Source organism: Giraffa tippelskirchi, chromosome 8 (genome assembly GCF_054371585.1).
Source record: "Giraffa tippelskirchi isolate mGirTip1 chromosome 8, T2T-mGirTip1v1.2.pri, whole genome shotgun sequence".
NCBI classification, from domain to species: Eukaryota; Metazoa; Chordata; class Mammalia; order Artiodactyla; family Giraffidae; genus Giraffa; species Giraffa tippelskirchi.
In genome coordinates, this window is record NC_137282.1 from 127495102 (window position 1) to 127510413 (window position 15312).

Sequence of the window (15312 nt, forward strand, 5' to 3'; positions counted from 1 at the left end):
TCTTGTGTTGTTCTATATCTTCCACAGTAAGTGTTCAGTGAATTGTTTTTAAGTAATTGAATAATTTCCCTGAAGAAATTGAAGTAAAAATAGGTCAGTTACAGCCATTATACCCCTAGGGAACAGAGCGGAAGCAAATGTAAAACTGCCCTGTAGCTAAATTACCACAACTTGGGGCTCAAGGGGACACCAAGAGGAAGAGAGAAAAAAAAAAAACCCTTCACAATAAAAATACTACAAGCCACTCGAAAAAAGGTCCATACAGTCAAAGCTTTGGTTTTTCCACTAGTCATGTATGGGTGTGAGAGTTGGACCATAAAGAAGGCTGAGCACTGAAGAATTGATGCTCTTGAACTGTGGTGTTGGAGAAAACTCTTGAGAGTCCCTTGGACTGCAAGGAGGTCAAACCAGTCAAACATAAAAGAAATCAATCCTGGATATTTATTGGAGGGGCTGATGCTGAAGCTCCAATACTTTGGCCACCTGATGTGAAGAACCAACTCGTTAGAAAAGACTCTGATGCTGGGAAAGACTGAAGGCAGGAGAAGGGGATGACAGAGGATGAGATGATTGGATAGCATCAGTGACTCAATGGACATGAGTTTGAGGAAGCTCTGGGAGGTGGTGATGGACAGGGAAGCCTGGCGTGCTGCAGTCCATGGGGTTGAGAAGTCAGACTCGACTGAGTGACTGAATAACAACAACACTCGAAAACACAGTCATTCCAACATGAAAATGAGTGGGCAAAACAGGAGGATTAATACTCCCTGGAACTTGATGTAATAGATGTATCTGAAAGAAACTTTAAGGGGAAAATGGCAGTTTTCAAATGAAGGCAAAGAATGGAAAGTACTGAAAGAAAAAAAAAAAAGGACATGACATTGTGAGAAAAAATGAGGTATATTTGAAAAGGAATCAAATCACCTTTCTGGCTCCCCGGCCATCTTGGCAGCTGCTCTTGGTTGGGGGCGTCCTGCATCTAAGGCAGGAAAATGGTGGACGCAAAGAAGACGAAAAAGTCACTGGAGTCGATCAACTCTAGGCTCCAGCTGGTTATGAAAAGTGGAAAGTACGTGCTGGGGTACAAAGACTCTGAAAATGATCAGACAAGGCAAAGCGAAACTGGTCATCCTTGCCAACAACTGCCCAGCCTTGAGGAAATCTGAAATAGAGTATTATGCCATGTTGGCCAAAACTGGTGTCCATCACTACAGTGGCAATAATATTGAATTGGGCACAGCATGTGGAAAATACTACAGAGTATGCACACTGGCTATCATTGATCCAGGTGATTCTGATATTAGAAGCATGCCAGAACAGACTGGTGAAAAGTAAATCATGTACAATTTTTCTTTAATAAAACTGGCCAGAGCTTGTTTAAAAAAAAAAAAAGAAAGAAAAGGAATCAAGTCATCTAGAAATAAAGAATATACTCGCTGAAATGACTGAGTGAAAGAAAATCTTGCTCAGCATTCACTCAACTGAGCAACCTGTCAGAACATACTTCTAGCTCAGCTTGTTAGTGCCCTCCTGCGGTCCCTTGCCCTCCATGACTGCCCCCTCACAGGGCTTACCACACTGCCCTATAGCTGCCTCTTTCCTCCTCTGTTAGACTGTAAGTTCTCTGAACACACTGGACTGTCCTATTCATGGTTGGCACAGTGCCTGGCACATGGTAAGAACCCAGTGAATATTCACTAGAAAATGAATGAATGAGCAAAAGTACTTTTAACCATTACAAAGTTATTTATGCTAGCACCACTTAAAGAATGAAAACTTTAGGAAGACCTATATGCCCCCCAAACAGGATCAAATAAACAGCAGAAAATTAACAAGAAATACTGGGACTTCCCTGGCGGTCCATCGGTTAAGACTCCACGCTTCTACTGTCGGGGGCTCGGGTTTGATCCCTGGTCAGAAAACTAAGATCCGGCGTGCCATGTCATATGGCCCAAAAGAGAGAAATAATACATAATACTCTTGTAGACCTTGAGAGTGGTCAGGTATGTAGATTAGCAGTCCCTGGGATCATGTGGGAAACTACCATTAGAATGAAAAGACAGAATACAAAATAGCAGTTTCTCATTATTGCAACCAAGTTGATGTCACACTAACCAGGTCAGGAAGCAACTTGAGGTAATGCCAAGGCCAGAATGAGAATTCAGGCCTCACCCAGGGAGGGGTGAGCTATACCAGGTGTCAGAATTTATCCTGGTATAAAGAAGATGGGTTTGTCTGGATGCAGGCTTCATGTTTATTACTTTGGGGTGAAAACGTTCTGGCTGCTGCCTCTATTAACCTGCTTGCCTGGAGTAGGGATGGGGAGCACGGGCCTTCCTTCTGTCCTGAACCCCTGGGGTTCCACTTAACTCAGGAAAAACCCCTTGTCCTAATCAGGCTCAAAGAAGGTACATTGTAACTGGCACTATCTCAGGAATTCTGGCATATCATGCAGTTCACTGGACATATTGTCATGTGAGATCACTAACCTTTCCAGGAGAAACGTGGAAGACAGCTATGACACTAATAGGTCCCAAAGCCTTGGGATGAAGCCTACAAGAGTGAAGAGGGGAAATGGGACCTCTTCACTCAGGGGAGAGTGGGCATGTCACAGTGAGCACAGTAATCAACCCAGGGTCGGAAAGGACCAGATACCTAGTTGGTGTTCTATTATCCTCCTCTTGGTGGAGAAAGGTGAGTCTCTTGTGCCCGATGTCTGTTTGTCCTGAAAGTTGGGAGGAAGTTTTCTTCTCCTGCAGTAAAAATCAAACATTAATGGGCCCTTGCCCCGAGTCTGGGTGAGTTTGGAAATTAAGACAACATCAGGACTTTTCATTCAATGGAAGGATACTCAGCACTGAAAAGACATTGATATGGGCAATGACATGGAGGAGTCTCAAAAATGTTATTCTAAGTGAAATAATCCAGACACACAGAGCACATGTATAATTCCATTTAAATGACATTGTGAAACAGGCAAAATGAATCTGTGGGGTTAAAAATCAAAACAGTGGTTGTCTATGGAGGAATGACTGAAAAGAGGCAGGAGGAGGTTTTGAGGGGAGAATAAAAGCGTTCTTCATCCTGATTGGGGTGGTGGTTACGTGAGTGGGTACACTAGTAAGAGCTCACCAAATTGTATTCTTAAAATCTGGGCATTTTCTTGTAAGATCATTATTCCTTAAGTAAGGAAGAAATACTGGAGTAGGAGATGGCAAGCCACTCCAGTATTCTTGCCTGGAAAATTCCACGGACAGAGAAATCTTGTGGGCTATGGTCCATGGGCTCACAAAGAGTTGGAGACGACTGAGCATGCATGCATGCAAGGGAGAAATATTTTAGAACTAAGATTCTTGTTTCCTTTTAGTAGGTACCTAAGAGTTTTAAAGGGAAGGTGCTGTCACAACGTCTATTGCACACATTCATGTGAATTCTTATGTAACTAGAGAAACAAAACCCTTCCTTTGTCCCTTGCTTCCCTCCCAGCCCATGGCAGAGTCTGAATCCTTCTGTGTAGGGCTGTCCCAGTAAGTGTTTAAGAACTAGCTTTCTAGGAAAAGAAAACCCCTGATTCATAGCACTTGCTAATAAATACTCTCACCAGGGCTGATTTCATTGCTGCCGATGTGGTGTCAACAAGCATGAACTTGGGAAGAAATGGGTACAATTGAATTTCGCAAGCCAGTAGAAGCCAGCTCCAGCACACCCCTGCGACAAGCCTTTATTGCAAAACTTCAGGGGAGTCTTGGCAGGGCTGAGGGAGCAGCTGTTAAAAGTGGTGTGAGGCTCTGGGGCAAGCAGTCATTGCCTGTTGGCTTGAACGTGAAGGGTGGCAGAAGGAAGGGACACTGCACTAAAGTGGTGGTGTGAAAGACCACCCACTTGTAAGAGTGGTTAGCCTTGCTAGATATGGCGGTTTAGCAGCCATGTAACTGGGGTTAGCAACCTGTTGGCAGCATCAGGATTTTTAAGTGAAAATATGGATTAATAGATAGCATCACTGACTCAGTGGTCAGTGAATTTGAGCAAACGCCAGGAGATCGTGAAGGACAGGGAAGCCTGGCGTGTTGCAGTCCATGGGGTCCCAAAGAGTCAGACATGACTGAGCGACTAAACAGCAACAACATGCATTTGTTCATTTAAAGTTCCTGAATTCTGATTTCTCTTTGGAAGAACAGAGAGGAAAATCTGGCACCACGGAGTCTGCATTCCCTCCTGAAAAGAACAGGTCATAACAGGGTAAAAGCTGCATCTCAACAACATACCTATTGCAATCCAGGGTTTGCCTGCATGGCTCTAGTTGGCATGTGAGTTTGTAAATCCTGCTTTAGGTTGTGCCGCCTCTGAGAATTGGTTTGGTTTCTGGTAGAACTGTGTGTGTGTAGATAGCTGCCTACTGGAAGAACTGAAGAATACCCATGCACAGCCACAATTCTCCAGTTGGAGGATCTAGACTTGATGTCTTAGGGCACCCATGTTCACTCTGGGTGCTCTTGGGACACCAAGGGACAGCAGCACCTGGCCAGGACATTGCCTGGACCCCTCATTCTCTATTCTGGCAGAACATTAGAATCACTGAAGTGAAGTGAAGTATTTAGTCGTGTCAGATTCATTGCAACCGCATGGACTGTAGCCTACCAGGCTATCACTTGGATGGAGAATCACTGAAGGAGTTAAAAAAAGAAGAAGCTCAGATCTCAGCCCAGACAGTTGCCTAAGAATCTCTGTGGATAGAGTCTGGAAATTTAAATGTTTTAGAGAAGCTCTGCAGACGATCACAATATGTTTTTTGTTTGTTTTGTTTTTAAGGAAGGCACCACTTAAAGGTGCTTTTTCCTTGGACCAAAGGAAGAATCACATGTAGCCTGCAGCTTACATTCTCTTTCCTCCCCAGGTTGCAGCTCCTGTTCCTTCCTCAAAGAATGGGACAGGACAGTAAGGGAAGTGTGGCTTGCTCACCCCACCCCTGCAGGGGACCAGGTAGAAGTTGTATCTTGTACAGAAGAGTAAGACCAGGGTTCCAGCAGGACCCAGAGGCAGAATGAACTTTGGCTCACAGTGAAGCTAGGTGCCCTGTCAGAGTTCAGGAGGGACAGAAAGCAAAAATGCCCCTTGAGCCTTCAGCCAATATATATAGAACACCTCCTGTATGCCAAGCACTGTTGCAGATGCTGGAGATATAACAGTAAGCAAAACAGACAAAAATGCCTGCCTTCAGGGAACTGGCATTCTTATTTATTTCTTTTTAATTTTGGCTGTGCTGGGTCTTTGTTGCAGCACATGGGCTCTTCATTGCTGCTCATGGGCTTTCTGTAGTTGTGACGAGCAGGGGCTCCTCTCTAGTTGCAGTGCATGGGCTTCTTGTTATTGTAGCTTCTTTTTTTTGTGGAGCATATGAAATTAAAAGATGTTTGCTCCTTGGAAGAAAAGCTATGACCAACCTAGACAGCATATTAAACAGCAGAGACATTACTCTCCCGACAAAGGTCCTTCTAGTCAAACCTATGATTTTTCCAGTAGTCATGCATGGATGTGAGAGTTGGACCATAAAAAAAGCTGAGTGCTGAAGAACTGATGCTTCCGAACTATGGTGTTGGAGAAAATTCTTGAGAGTCCCTTTGACTGCAGGGAGACCAAACCAGTCAATCCTAAAGGAAATCAGTCCTGAATATTCATTGGAAGGACTGATGCTGAAGCTTTAATACTTTGGCCACCTGATGTGAAGAACTGACTCATTGGAAAAGATCCTGATGCTGAGAAAGATCGAAGGCAGGAGGAGAAGGGGAAGGACGACAGAGGATGAGATGGTTGGATGGCATCACCGATTTGGTGGACATGACTTTGAGCAAGCTCCAGGAGTTGGTAATGGACAGGGAAGCCTGACATGCTGCAGTCCGTGGAGTCGCAAAGAGTCAAACACAACTGACTGAACAGGCTCTAGGGTGCTTGGGCTCAGTAGTTGTGGCACAGAATGCAGTCTCAGTAGTTGTGGCACATGGGCTTAGTTGCTCCACAACATGTGGGATCTTCTTGGACCAGGACTCAAGCCTGTGTCCCCTGTATTGATAGATGGATTCTTAACCACTGGACCACCAGGGAAATCCCAGAGCTGGCATTCTAATTCGGGAGGCAATAAACAATTAGAAAATCAGTATAACAGAAAGCAATAAGTGAGAAAAATAAATCAAGGGAGGGGGACTGGAAACATGTTGTGGTATTGCACTTTGGGGAGTATGTGGGAATGAGGAAAGGCCTTGGTGAGAAGGTAACACATAAGCAAATATGTAAAGGAGGTGAGAGGGTGAACCAGACAGGTATATGGCAAAAGAAAGTTCTAGATAGGAAGAATGACACAGGCATAGACCCTGAGGTGGAAGTTAGTCTGGAAGGTTGGAGGGAAAAGAGGTCAGATGCCTAGAGCAGACGGAGAAGAGGGAGAAAGGTGGAAAGGAGGTCAGGGAGTTGAGCCTTGTAGGCTATTGGCTGTGGACTTGGCTATGACACCCCAGGTGGTGCAGTGGTAAAGAATTTGCCTGTCAATGCAGGAGACTCAAGATCCCTGGGTCAGGAAGATCCCCTGGAGAAGGAAAAGGCAACCCACTCCAGTATTCTTGCCTGGAGAATCCCAGGGACAGAGGAGCCTGGTGGGCTACAGTCCAGGGGGTAGCAGAGCTGGACATGACTGAGCCCAGCACAGCAGCAGCAGAGACATACACTGGATATATCCCTAATGTAGACCAGACAAAGGTAGCCCTTGAAAAGTGGGGAAACTGCGGCTAGAGTCACGGACATTCGGCCGGCTTTCTTTCCAATTTGCCCTATAGCCATCAGAAAAGTCAGCTGGGACAATATAGGGGGCTGGGACTGTGGTGGTGGCTTGCTGAGCCCTGAGATGGGTGGAAAACTGCAGGGAGGATGTATGTGTAACCCTGAAGAGTGGGGCCTAACAGAGGAGGCTGGGCAGGGCTGGGGCTGGTTGGAATCCCATAAAGGAGGAAAGAGGACCCTCTACTCTCCCACAAGCACTTCCTACGCACTCCAAGCATCCTGCTTCCTATTCAGGAAAGATTAGTGGAGGGCCTAGTCTGTGGTAGGGGCCACAGAGACAAAGAAGCCAAAATCCCGTCCCCCTGGGTCTTGTTAGGACTAAAGCCTCTGGCAAGATTTAACAGTGTCATCTGTGGGACTTCTCCGGTGGTCCAGAGGCTAAGAATCTGCATGTCGGTGCAGGGGATATGGGTTTGATTCCTGGTCCAGGAAGATCCCACATGCTGCAGAGCCTCTAAGCCCATGTGTCACAACTACTGAGTCTGTACTTTAGAGCCCTATGCTCTGCAACAAGAGAAGCCATCGCAGTGAGAAGCCCGCACATCACAGCTAGAGAGGAGCCCCTTCTCACCGCAACTAGAGAAAGCCTGAATGCAGCAGCAAACACCAGCACAGCCAAAAAGATTTTTTATAGGCGTCATTTGTTGCATTTCCTCTCATTCCTAGCACCGTGCCTATTTGTTAAAAGAAAAGAAGGAAGAGAGAATCCTGGTGGGAAGAAAGAAGAAATCACACAGCTCTTTGATAGAAGGAGTGGATTTTAGTGGTTTGTTATGTAACTCTCCCAGAGTTACAGCTCTCCCAGAAAGATGTAAAGTAGGAGCTTTGTCATGGAGAAGATATGCTGATGATATATCTAAGATGGAGAATCACTGCTTCTTGGATGGAGGCTGGCATGGGGTTGTTGCAGGAAGGAGGCCAATTCTGACTCCATGTTGGAAACTGTTTCTTTGACTTGCTTTTCATCACTTTTATTACTATAATCATACTCCGTGGCTTGCCTGGAGGACCCTGCCCCTCTGCTTGACTGTAAACTAAAGTGTCTTTGTTCAGCTCTTGGAGAGATGGTTTGTCCCTGCCCACCTGTGAATAGAAGAGATTACCACACCCCTTCCAAAGGCTGGCCATTTCCTTAGAGATGTTTTGCAAGACTGAAGACCCTTTCACTTTACTTCCCCACTGCCTTTTAACTATGGTTCCTCATTGCTTTTTTTCTCTCTGATCTATAAAAGAATCTAGCATCCAGACCCCAATAAGATGGTTATTTTGAGGCACTAGCCTGCCATCTTCTCGGTCTGCCAGCTCCCCGTTTAAAGTCTCTTCCTTGCCTCAACACTTGTCCCTCAGATTCATTGGCCTATTGTGCAGGGAGCAGAGCAAGCTTGGACTTGGTAAACAGGAGGAGACGGGCAGGGTAGCTCAGGCTAGGAAGTGCTCACGGGAGACAGGTCACCAGGACAGGCAGGGCAGCTGGCTGCTTGGAAACAATCTGTCCTTTCTCCACTTGGAAACCTCCAAGCTGCTCATGTTTCTCCATGAGCTGCTGCGGAGGGCCCTTCAGGCCTCAAGAAAGGCCCATAGCTGTTTGGAGATAAAAGACAGCCTGACCTGGGGTGTGAGGCCCCACCTGCCGGCCCTGTGCTCGCCCTCCGGGCGCCTGGGAAGGCGCAGCCTGGCACCGTTCCAGGGCTCAGGCCTTGCGTTGCTGGCTCCCATCTGGCGCCTCTCTGCCCAGACCCCTGCCTTGGCTCGGAGAGTGAGGGGTGGGGGGGGGCTGTCCTCCCCAAGAAACATGATCCCTCCCTCTGCTCCCAGCTGGCCCCCCTCTCCCAGGGGCTGTGGGTGTAGCTCAAGCCCCTGCTTGTTCCCTGTTAGGCCAGCCCCCCCGCGCCCACACCCACTGCTGTTTCACGCAAGGCCCTCCGTCCTCATTCCCAGGACACCTCCCTGGGCCCCCCTCCACCCCCAGGCCAGCCTCTGGTGACCTTGAGGCCTTCTGGAATAAAGAAGGGGCAGGGCCTGAGCCTTGCACAAGCTTGGCCCAGTCCCTGAGAACGCCGTCTTTGAAACTAGATCATTCACACACCAAAGAAGAGCTGTTTACGGCCCTCACTGACGTCCTCCGGGCCACCCGCGTCAGGACTGACACATCTGCTGTCTTGTCTTTCAGGTCCCCACACCCTCAGAGGGATTCTCCCCCTGGTGGAGGGCGAGTGGTTTGCTGCCCTGGGTCCCTCAAGGCGCCAGTTGGCTCTGGGAATAATCACATCTCGCCGACTGACAAGATAGGAGCACCCAGAGCACAGAGGAGCCAGGGCACACAGAAGGGGAAATGTGGGGAGCGTCCTGGGGCAGTGAAGGACAGAAGCAGGGCTGCCTGAGCCTGGCACTCACGCCCACTGACCGGCAGCTGGCGGCACCAAGCCCTCCCAGGAGATAGGAAGATCAATACTGGAAGGACAGGATGGGGAAATCCTGGCTGTATGGAGGAGGGGACAGGAGAGACTGGTCAGCGAGGGAGGCGAGCTTTCTTCACCCCTCCTCCTCCAAAGCCAGGGGCTGGCGGGGAAGGCCCACCCCTCCACTGGTACCGGTGGCGGTTGGCCTCTGCCCATCACGTGACTCCCCAGACAGCTCACCCCCGTCTGGGCCCGGTTGGGGGGCTAGGAGACTGCAGTGGGGGAAGGGGAGGCTGTGAGGGGAGGAAGGGCAAGGGCAGCATCCACCGCAGGAGCAGGTTTCAGCCAGCTGCCTGAATCTCCTCTGGAGCCGCGTCAGCCCTCACTCCCAGGCCTGACAGTCACAGGCGACTAAGCTCTTGGCAGGTGCTGTGCTTGACTGAGGCTGCAGGCCAGGTTGAGAGGCAAGGGGGGTCCCAGGGAACACTCCAGCCTGTCCCCTCCGGGCCTTGGCTCACTGAGGATAAATGTTTCTCCGGAGAGTCCTCACTCGCCCCTGAAAAAGCCCCTCACAAACCCCTGGAGATCTCACGGGTGTTTCTCTCTCTTGCTCTCATACACGCACGCACGCACACACACACACGCACGCACGCACGCACGCACGCACGCACGCACGCACGCACGCACACACACACACACACACACACACACACACACACACACACACACACACACACACACACACACACACACACACACACACACACACACACACACACACACACACCATCCAGGTCTCAGATGTTGACATTTCTTCCCTAGCAGCCCCCAAATGCCCTCTGATGCCCCAGGAGTGCCCGTGAGGAGCCCTTTGGGTGCCCCTGATCTGCACACAAAGCCGCCTTTGCATCCCAGGGCAGAGCTTTCTTGCCAGAAAGCCAGTCTGCCTGTCATGTGACTGCTCAGCCCTGCAGTTCCTGCTTGGGCACCCCTCCCTCCCTCTTTTCCGCTGTGTAGGCTACAGGGAACTAAGTTCTTCCATCTTTCTTACAGCTTGAAAGCAGAACTAAGAAGAGGAAAAAAACCATGAGGCTTATCCATGCCAAGGATCCCCAAAGCCCTGAAATGGATGCCCCCACACTCAGAGAGGGATGTGTTCATGACCATTGGATCAGAGTCCTCTGTATGAATAAAATTCTGTATCCACTTCCCTTTGTGTGAAAGAAGCACCTTAGCTCAGCAGACAAAGCCTACCAGGGCCAGGCTCCCATGGCCCCTCCTCCCAGATCCCGCCATTCCCAGGCCCTAGACTTCCTGCACTGTGAGGGACTCCCTGCTCTTTCTCCTGGTCTTGCCCTAGTCTCTCAAACCCACATCTCTTCTGCTTTGAATGCCTTTTCCCACCTTGTCAACCTGGAGAGTATACTCATCTTTCAGACTGCCTCAGCTGGAAGCCTTTCTTGATGGCACCCTCTGCTCTCTGCAGACTTCAGTGCCCCTTCTCTGGATGTTCATAGCTCCCTGTTCAAAGCATTTCCCACATTGTATTTCAGTGGTTAACAGGCCCATCTTCCTCATCAGGCTATGAGCTAAGGGGCAGTTTAATCCATAACCTCTACCTCAGGGCTGACAGTAGTTTAATCCATAACCTCTACCTTAGGGATAAGACACCTAGCATCTACCGTAGTAAACGCTCAAGATATACTTGCCAACTGAATGCATGAATTTAATGACTGGGGCAGAAATCAAAGTGAACAGAGAGGAGCACCAGGTCTCTGAGGAGGGAAGGGAATTCCAGCAGTGGATATTAAGGAAGACTTCCTGGAGGAAGTAAACAAGCTGTTGACTGGGTGGAGACATTCGAGGCAATAGGAACAGATTAATCAAGAGTAGGGGAGTGGGGGAAGCCATAGAAGAGGTCTTCTGTCAGGAATAACATTCACTGAGCGCCTCCTCTGTACCAGGCCTTCCTCTTAAACCCTTACACCTGGTATTATCTTATTTAATAGTCACAAACAACCACAGGAGATTGGTACTATAGATATCCCCATTTCACAGATGAGGAAAGTGAAGTTTAACTACTGACCCAAGGTATTTAGGTCAGATTTGATGAGAGAAGCAGATCAACCAGAAGTGATCAACAGAATATGGAATTTGACTTTGTACAAGGGGCCAGCTACTTAAATAACTGATGCTGGGACTTCCTTTGTGGTCCAGTGGTTAAGACTCGTGTTCCCAATAGAGGTTGCTCTGGTTTGATCCCTGGTTGGGGAACTAGATCCCACATGCCACAGCTAAGACCCGGCTCAGCCAAATAAATAATTTAAAAAAAAGAATCGATGCTTCTGTGTCTAAAATCCTCAGGACAAGCAGTGGGGAAGGGAAGATGGATGTGAAGTTGGGGGGAACAAAGAGGAAGAATCAGTGAGAAATGGCTGGGACTCTAGAGGACGAACAGGCAGCCACGCCAAGACAGCAACTTCAGTGACACAGGTGACCTACAGGAGAAGTTGGCATCTTTTGTCCTGGAGCTAAACACACACCTGGCCCAGGACTAGACAAGCTGAAGTAGGTTCATAGAGAACCCCCAGACCCCTATCAACACGCATGAGATGCAGCAGTGCTGGAGCCCTGCACCGACCACAGGAGTGAGCAAGGTCCTTGTGTCCCGTCCTGCCTCCAGGTCAGCTTACAGGAAAGGCGGTCCTGGGACTGTGGTTCAGCTTAGCTCAGCTGGCACAGCCCAGAGCTACCACTCAGAGTCCCGACCCAGATCTCATGTGTATAAGGAAGAAACGACCGGGAAGTCGATTGCAGCCAAACCAGGAGGGTCTTGGCAGCACATCAGGGAGTTTGGGATTTCTTCCGTGTGATCACTGTGCTGGTTTTCGAGACTGTGTGTCGAATTGGAAGCAAAGGTGGGACGAGCCCTTGGTGATGTCCTGAAGGTGTTGGGCATACTCGGGCTGGGGTGGGAGGCAAGAAGAGATGCCCGTGGATCCCTGGAATAGATTCTAAATTGGGTGGTAGAGGCTGTGTGTAAATGGGGGGACCAGAAGCTGAGCCTCAGGTGGTGCTCGCGGGCGAGAAGCAAGTCGGGCAGAAAGGCTGGCAGAACGGTGCAGGCCAAGGTCAGGGAGGTGGGAGGACCAGGGAAGCAGAGCCCTGGAAAATCTGGGGGAGGCAGGGGCGTGTGGGCATCTTGGATCCTCCTCCTTGGGCAGCTCGGATGGTGCCTGGGCCCTGTTTGGAGTTGAGCCAATTTAGTGAGGTCTCCTGCCGGTGCCCCGGCCCACTCTGCCCCACCCAGTGTGAAGGGTATGTTCAGCCACTGCTCTGGAAGCCCAAGGCTCTGGCAGCTGAAGGGTGAGATAAGCCTCTGGGCTCAGGGTGTGACATTTGTCCTTCCTGCATGCCTCCTGAGGCTCCATTGTGTGCAGGACACTGGGCTTTGCTAGGGACGGGGCCCTGCCTGTCCGGAGCCTGCAAACAGTTTGGTGGGAGGCAGAGGAGGAAACTGGGCCCTGCTGTGGAGGGGAGAGGAGCACCAAGGAGGGAGGCCTCCCCAGACGTGGGAGGAATCCAGGAAGAAGTGGTATTTACATATGTTTCCCATCAAGCTCCTAGATCTAACCACGGGGACAGAAGATTCAGGGGCCAGCTCTGCAGTCAGCAGACCGGAAAACAGAAAGAACGAGGTGAACCTCTGCATGAAAAGAGAGTTGATAGACACAACAGCACATTGTAACATGTGGACCTTATTAGAATCCTGATTTTTTTTTTTTAAAATAATGATCAGTTAGTCTGCTCAGGCTACCATAACAAAATACCGCAGACTGAGAAGTGTAAAAACAACAGAAATGTACTTCTCACAGTTCTGGAGGCTTGAAGTCCCAGATCAAGGTCTGGCAGTGTTCTGTTTCTGGTGAGGATTGTTTTCCTAGCTTGAAGACGACCACTTAGTCTCAGCTGGCCTTTTCTCGGAGTGTGCAGGGGTGTGTGTGGGAGTGGGGTGGGGAGAGAGAGAACTCTTCCCCTTCTTAAAAGGCCACCAGTCCCATCAGATTCGGACCTCACTCTTACGACCTCCTTTAAACTTGCGTGTGTGCTAAATCTCTTCAGTCATGTCTGACTCTTTGCGACCCCACGGACTGTAGCCCACTAGGCTCCTCTGTCCATGGGATTCTCCAGGCAAGAATACTGGAGTGGGTTGCCATGCCCTCCTCCAGGGGATCTTCCCAACCCAGGGATCAAACCTGAGTCTCCTGTGTCTCTTGCATTGGCAGGTGTGTTCTTTACTGCTGAGCCACTAGGGAAGCCCCGTTTAATTTTAATTACCTGGTAAGGGGCCTATTCAGAGAAGGCAATGGCACCCCACTCCAGTACTCTTGCCTGGAAAATCCCATGGACGGAGGAGCCTGATAGGCTGCAGTGCATGGGGTCGCTAAGAGTCAGACGCGACTGAGTGACTTCACTTTCACTTTTCACTTTCGTGCATTGGAGAAGGAAATGGCAACCCACTCCGGTGTTCTTGCCTGGAGAATCCCAGGGACAGGGGAGCCTGGTGGACTGCCATCTATGGGGTCGCATAGAGTCGGACACGACTGAAGCAACTTAGCAGCAGCAGCAGCAGCAAAGGCCCTATTTCCAATTTCTGCCACCCTGGAAGTTGTGGCTTCAATATGTGAATTTAGGGGGGACACAAGTCAGTTCACAGCAGGTGACGTTTGTGAGGCATTGGCACTTTGCTGACTAGGTATTTGATTATATTGAGGAATTACTGCAAAATGTCTCCTGGGATGGTCTTCCCAGGTGGTGCTAGCGGTAAAGAACTCACCTGCCAATACAGGACACATGAGAGACACGAGTTCAATCCCTGGGTCGGAAAGATCCCCTGGAGGAGGGCATGGCAACCCACTCCAGCATTCTTGCTTGGAGAATCCCATGGACAGAGGAGCCTGGCGGGCTACAGTCCATGGGGTCACAAAGAGTCAAACATGACGGAAGTGACTTAGCACACACACATTTCTTGGGATATGATAATGGTATTAGTGTTTCCTATATATACATATGCATGTACATATGCATGAAGTGAAGTGAAGTGAAGTGAAGTCGCTCAGTCATGTCCAACTCCTTGCAACCCCATGGACCATAGTCCTCCAGGCTCCTCCATCCATGGGATTCTCCAGGCAAGAACACTAGAGTGGGTTACCATTTCCCTCTCCAGGGCTACATGTGCATAACATGCATAAAATATATGTAAGTGCGTGTGTATGTATAGCATAATATTCCCAACATATATACTGTGTGTGAGTATATATATTTCCTCACTTTTTATCATAGAAGCACACTGAAATATTTGTGGGTGAAATCACCTGATTGACTTCAACCCGGTCTGGGAAGGGCGGGCGGTGAATGTGGCTGTAGATGGAACAAGGCTGACCACGAGTTGATGGTTGCTGGGTCTGAGTTATGAGTTCGTGGGGATGCGTTATATTATTCTGTCTCCTTTTTCATATTTTCCAAATTTTCCATAACAGAAAGTGAGGAGAGTTAGTGAGGTTTAGGCATGAGGGGAGAAGGCATTGCTTCTAGAAGAAATTGCTCAGGTGAAACTCTGAGGGAGGGAAGCTCTTGGGTGTGGGAGGCCCCAGCATTTCACAGGCACTGGCGCATGAAACTGCCAGGCGCTTCAGGTACCAGAATGACTGAGGCTCAGTCCCTACCCTCCAGGACAAAGACTAGTCTCAGTGGTGGGCCCTGGCTCAGGGCAAGTGAGACCAGAACCCAGTGGGAGAGCCCTGAAGGGCCTGTGAGACTTGAATAAGGGGAAGAGAAGCAGAGATCATTGTTCTGGAAGGGCTGGGAGACCAAGTCGTAAAGGAGGGAGGTGTCAGGCAGAGACAACCCAGTGGGCTGGGAGCAGGGAATCCCAAGGATGGAGCAGCAAGAATTGGTCATCCAGGCTCCCAACCAAATCTGCTGGAATTGTAGGACACTGACCTCTGCTTTAGAAGTCTGACTTCTTTTTTGTGTGTTTCTTACTGGGTGACTTTGGGCAAGTTACTTAACCTCTCTGATCCTC

General features: G+C 49.3%; 1 pseudogene across 1 annotated transcript; it reads left to right on the forward strand.

Moving 5' to 3' along the window:
- The first annotated feature begins 992 nt into the window (after window positions 1-992).
- Window positions 993-1401, forward strand: LOC145517566 (large ribosomal subunit protein eL30 pseudogene; annotated as a pseudogene). The gene has a single exon (XR_014062155.1). The product of XR_014062155.1 is annotated as a large ribosomal subunit protein eL30 pseudogene (transcript).
- Window positions 1402-15312: the final 13911 nt, after the last annotated feature.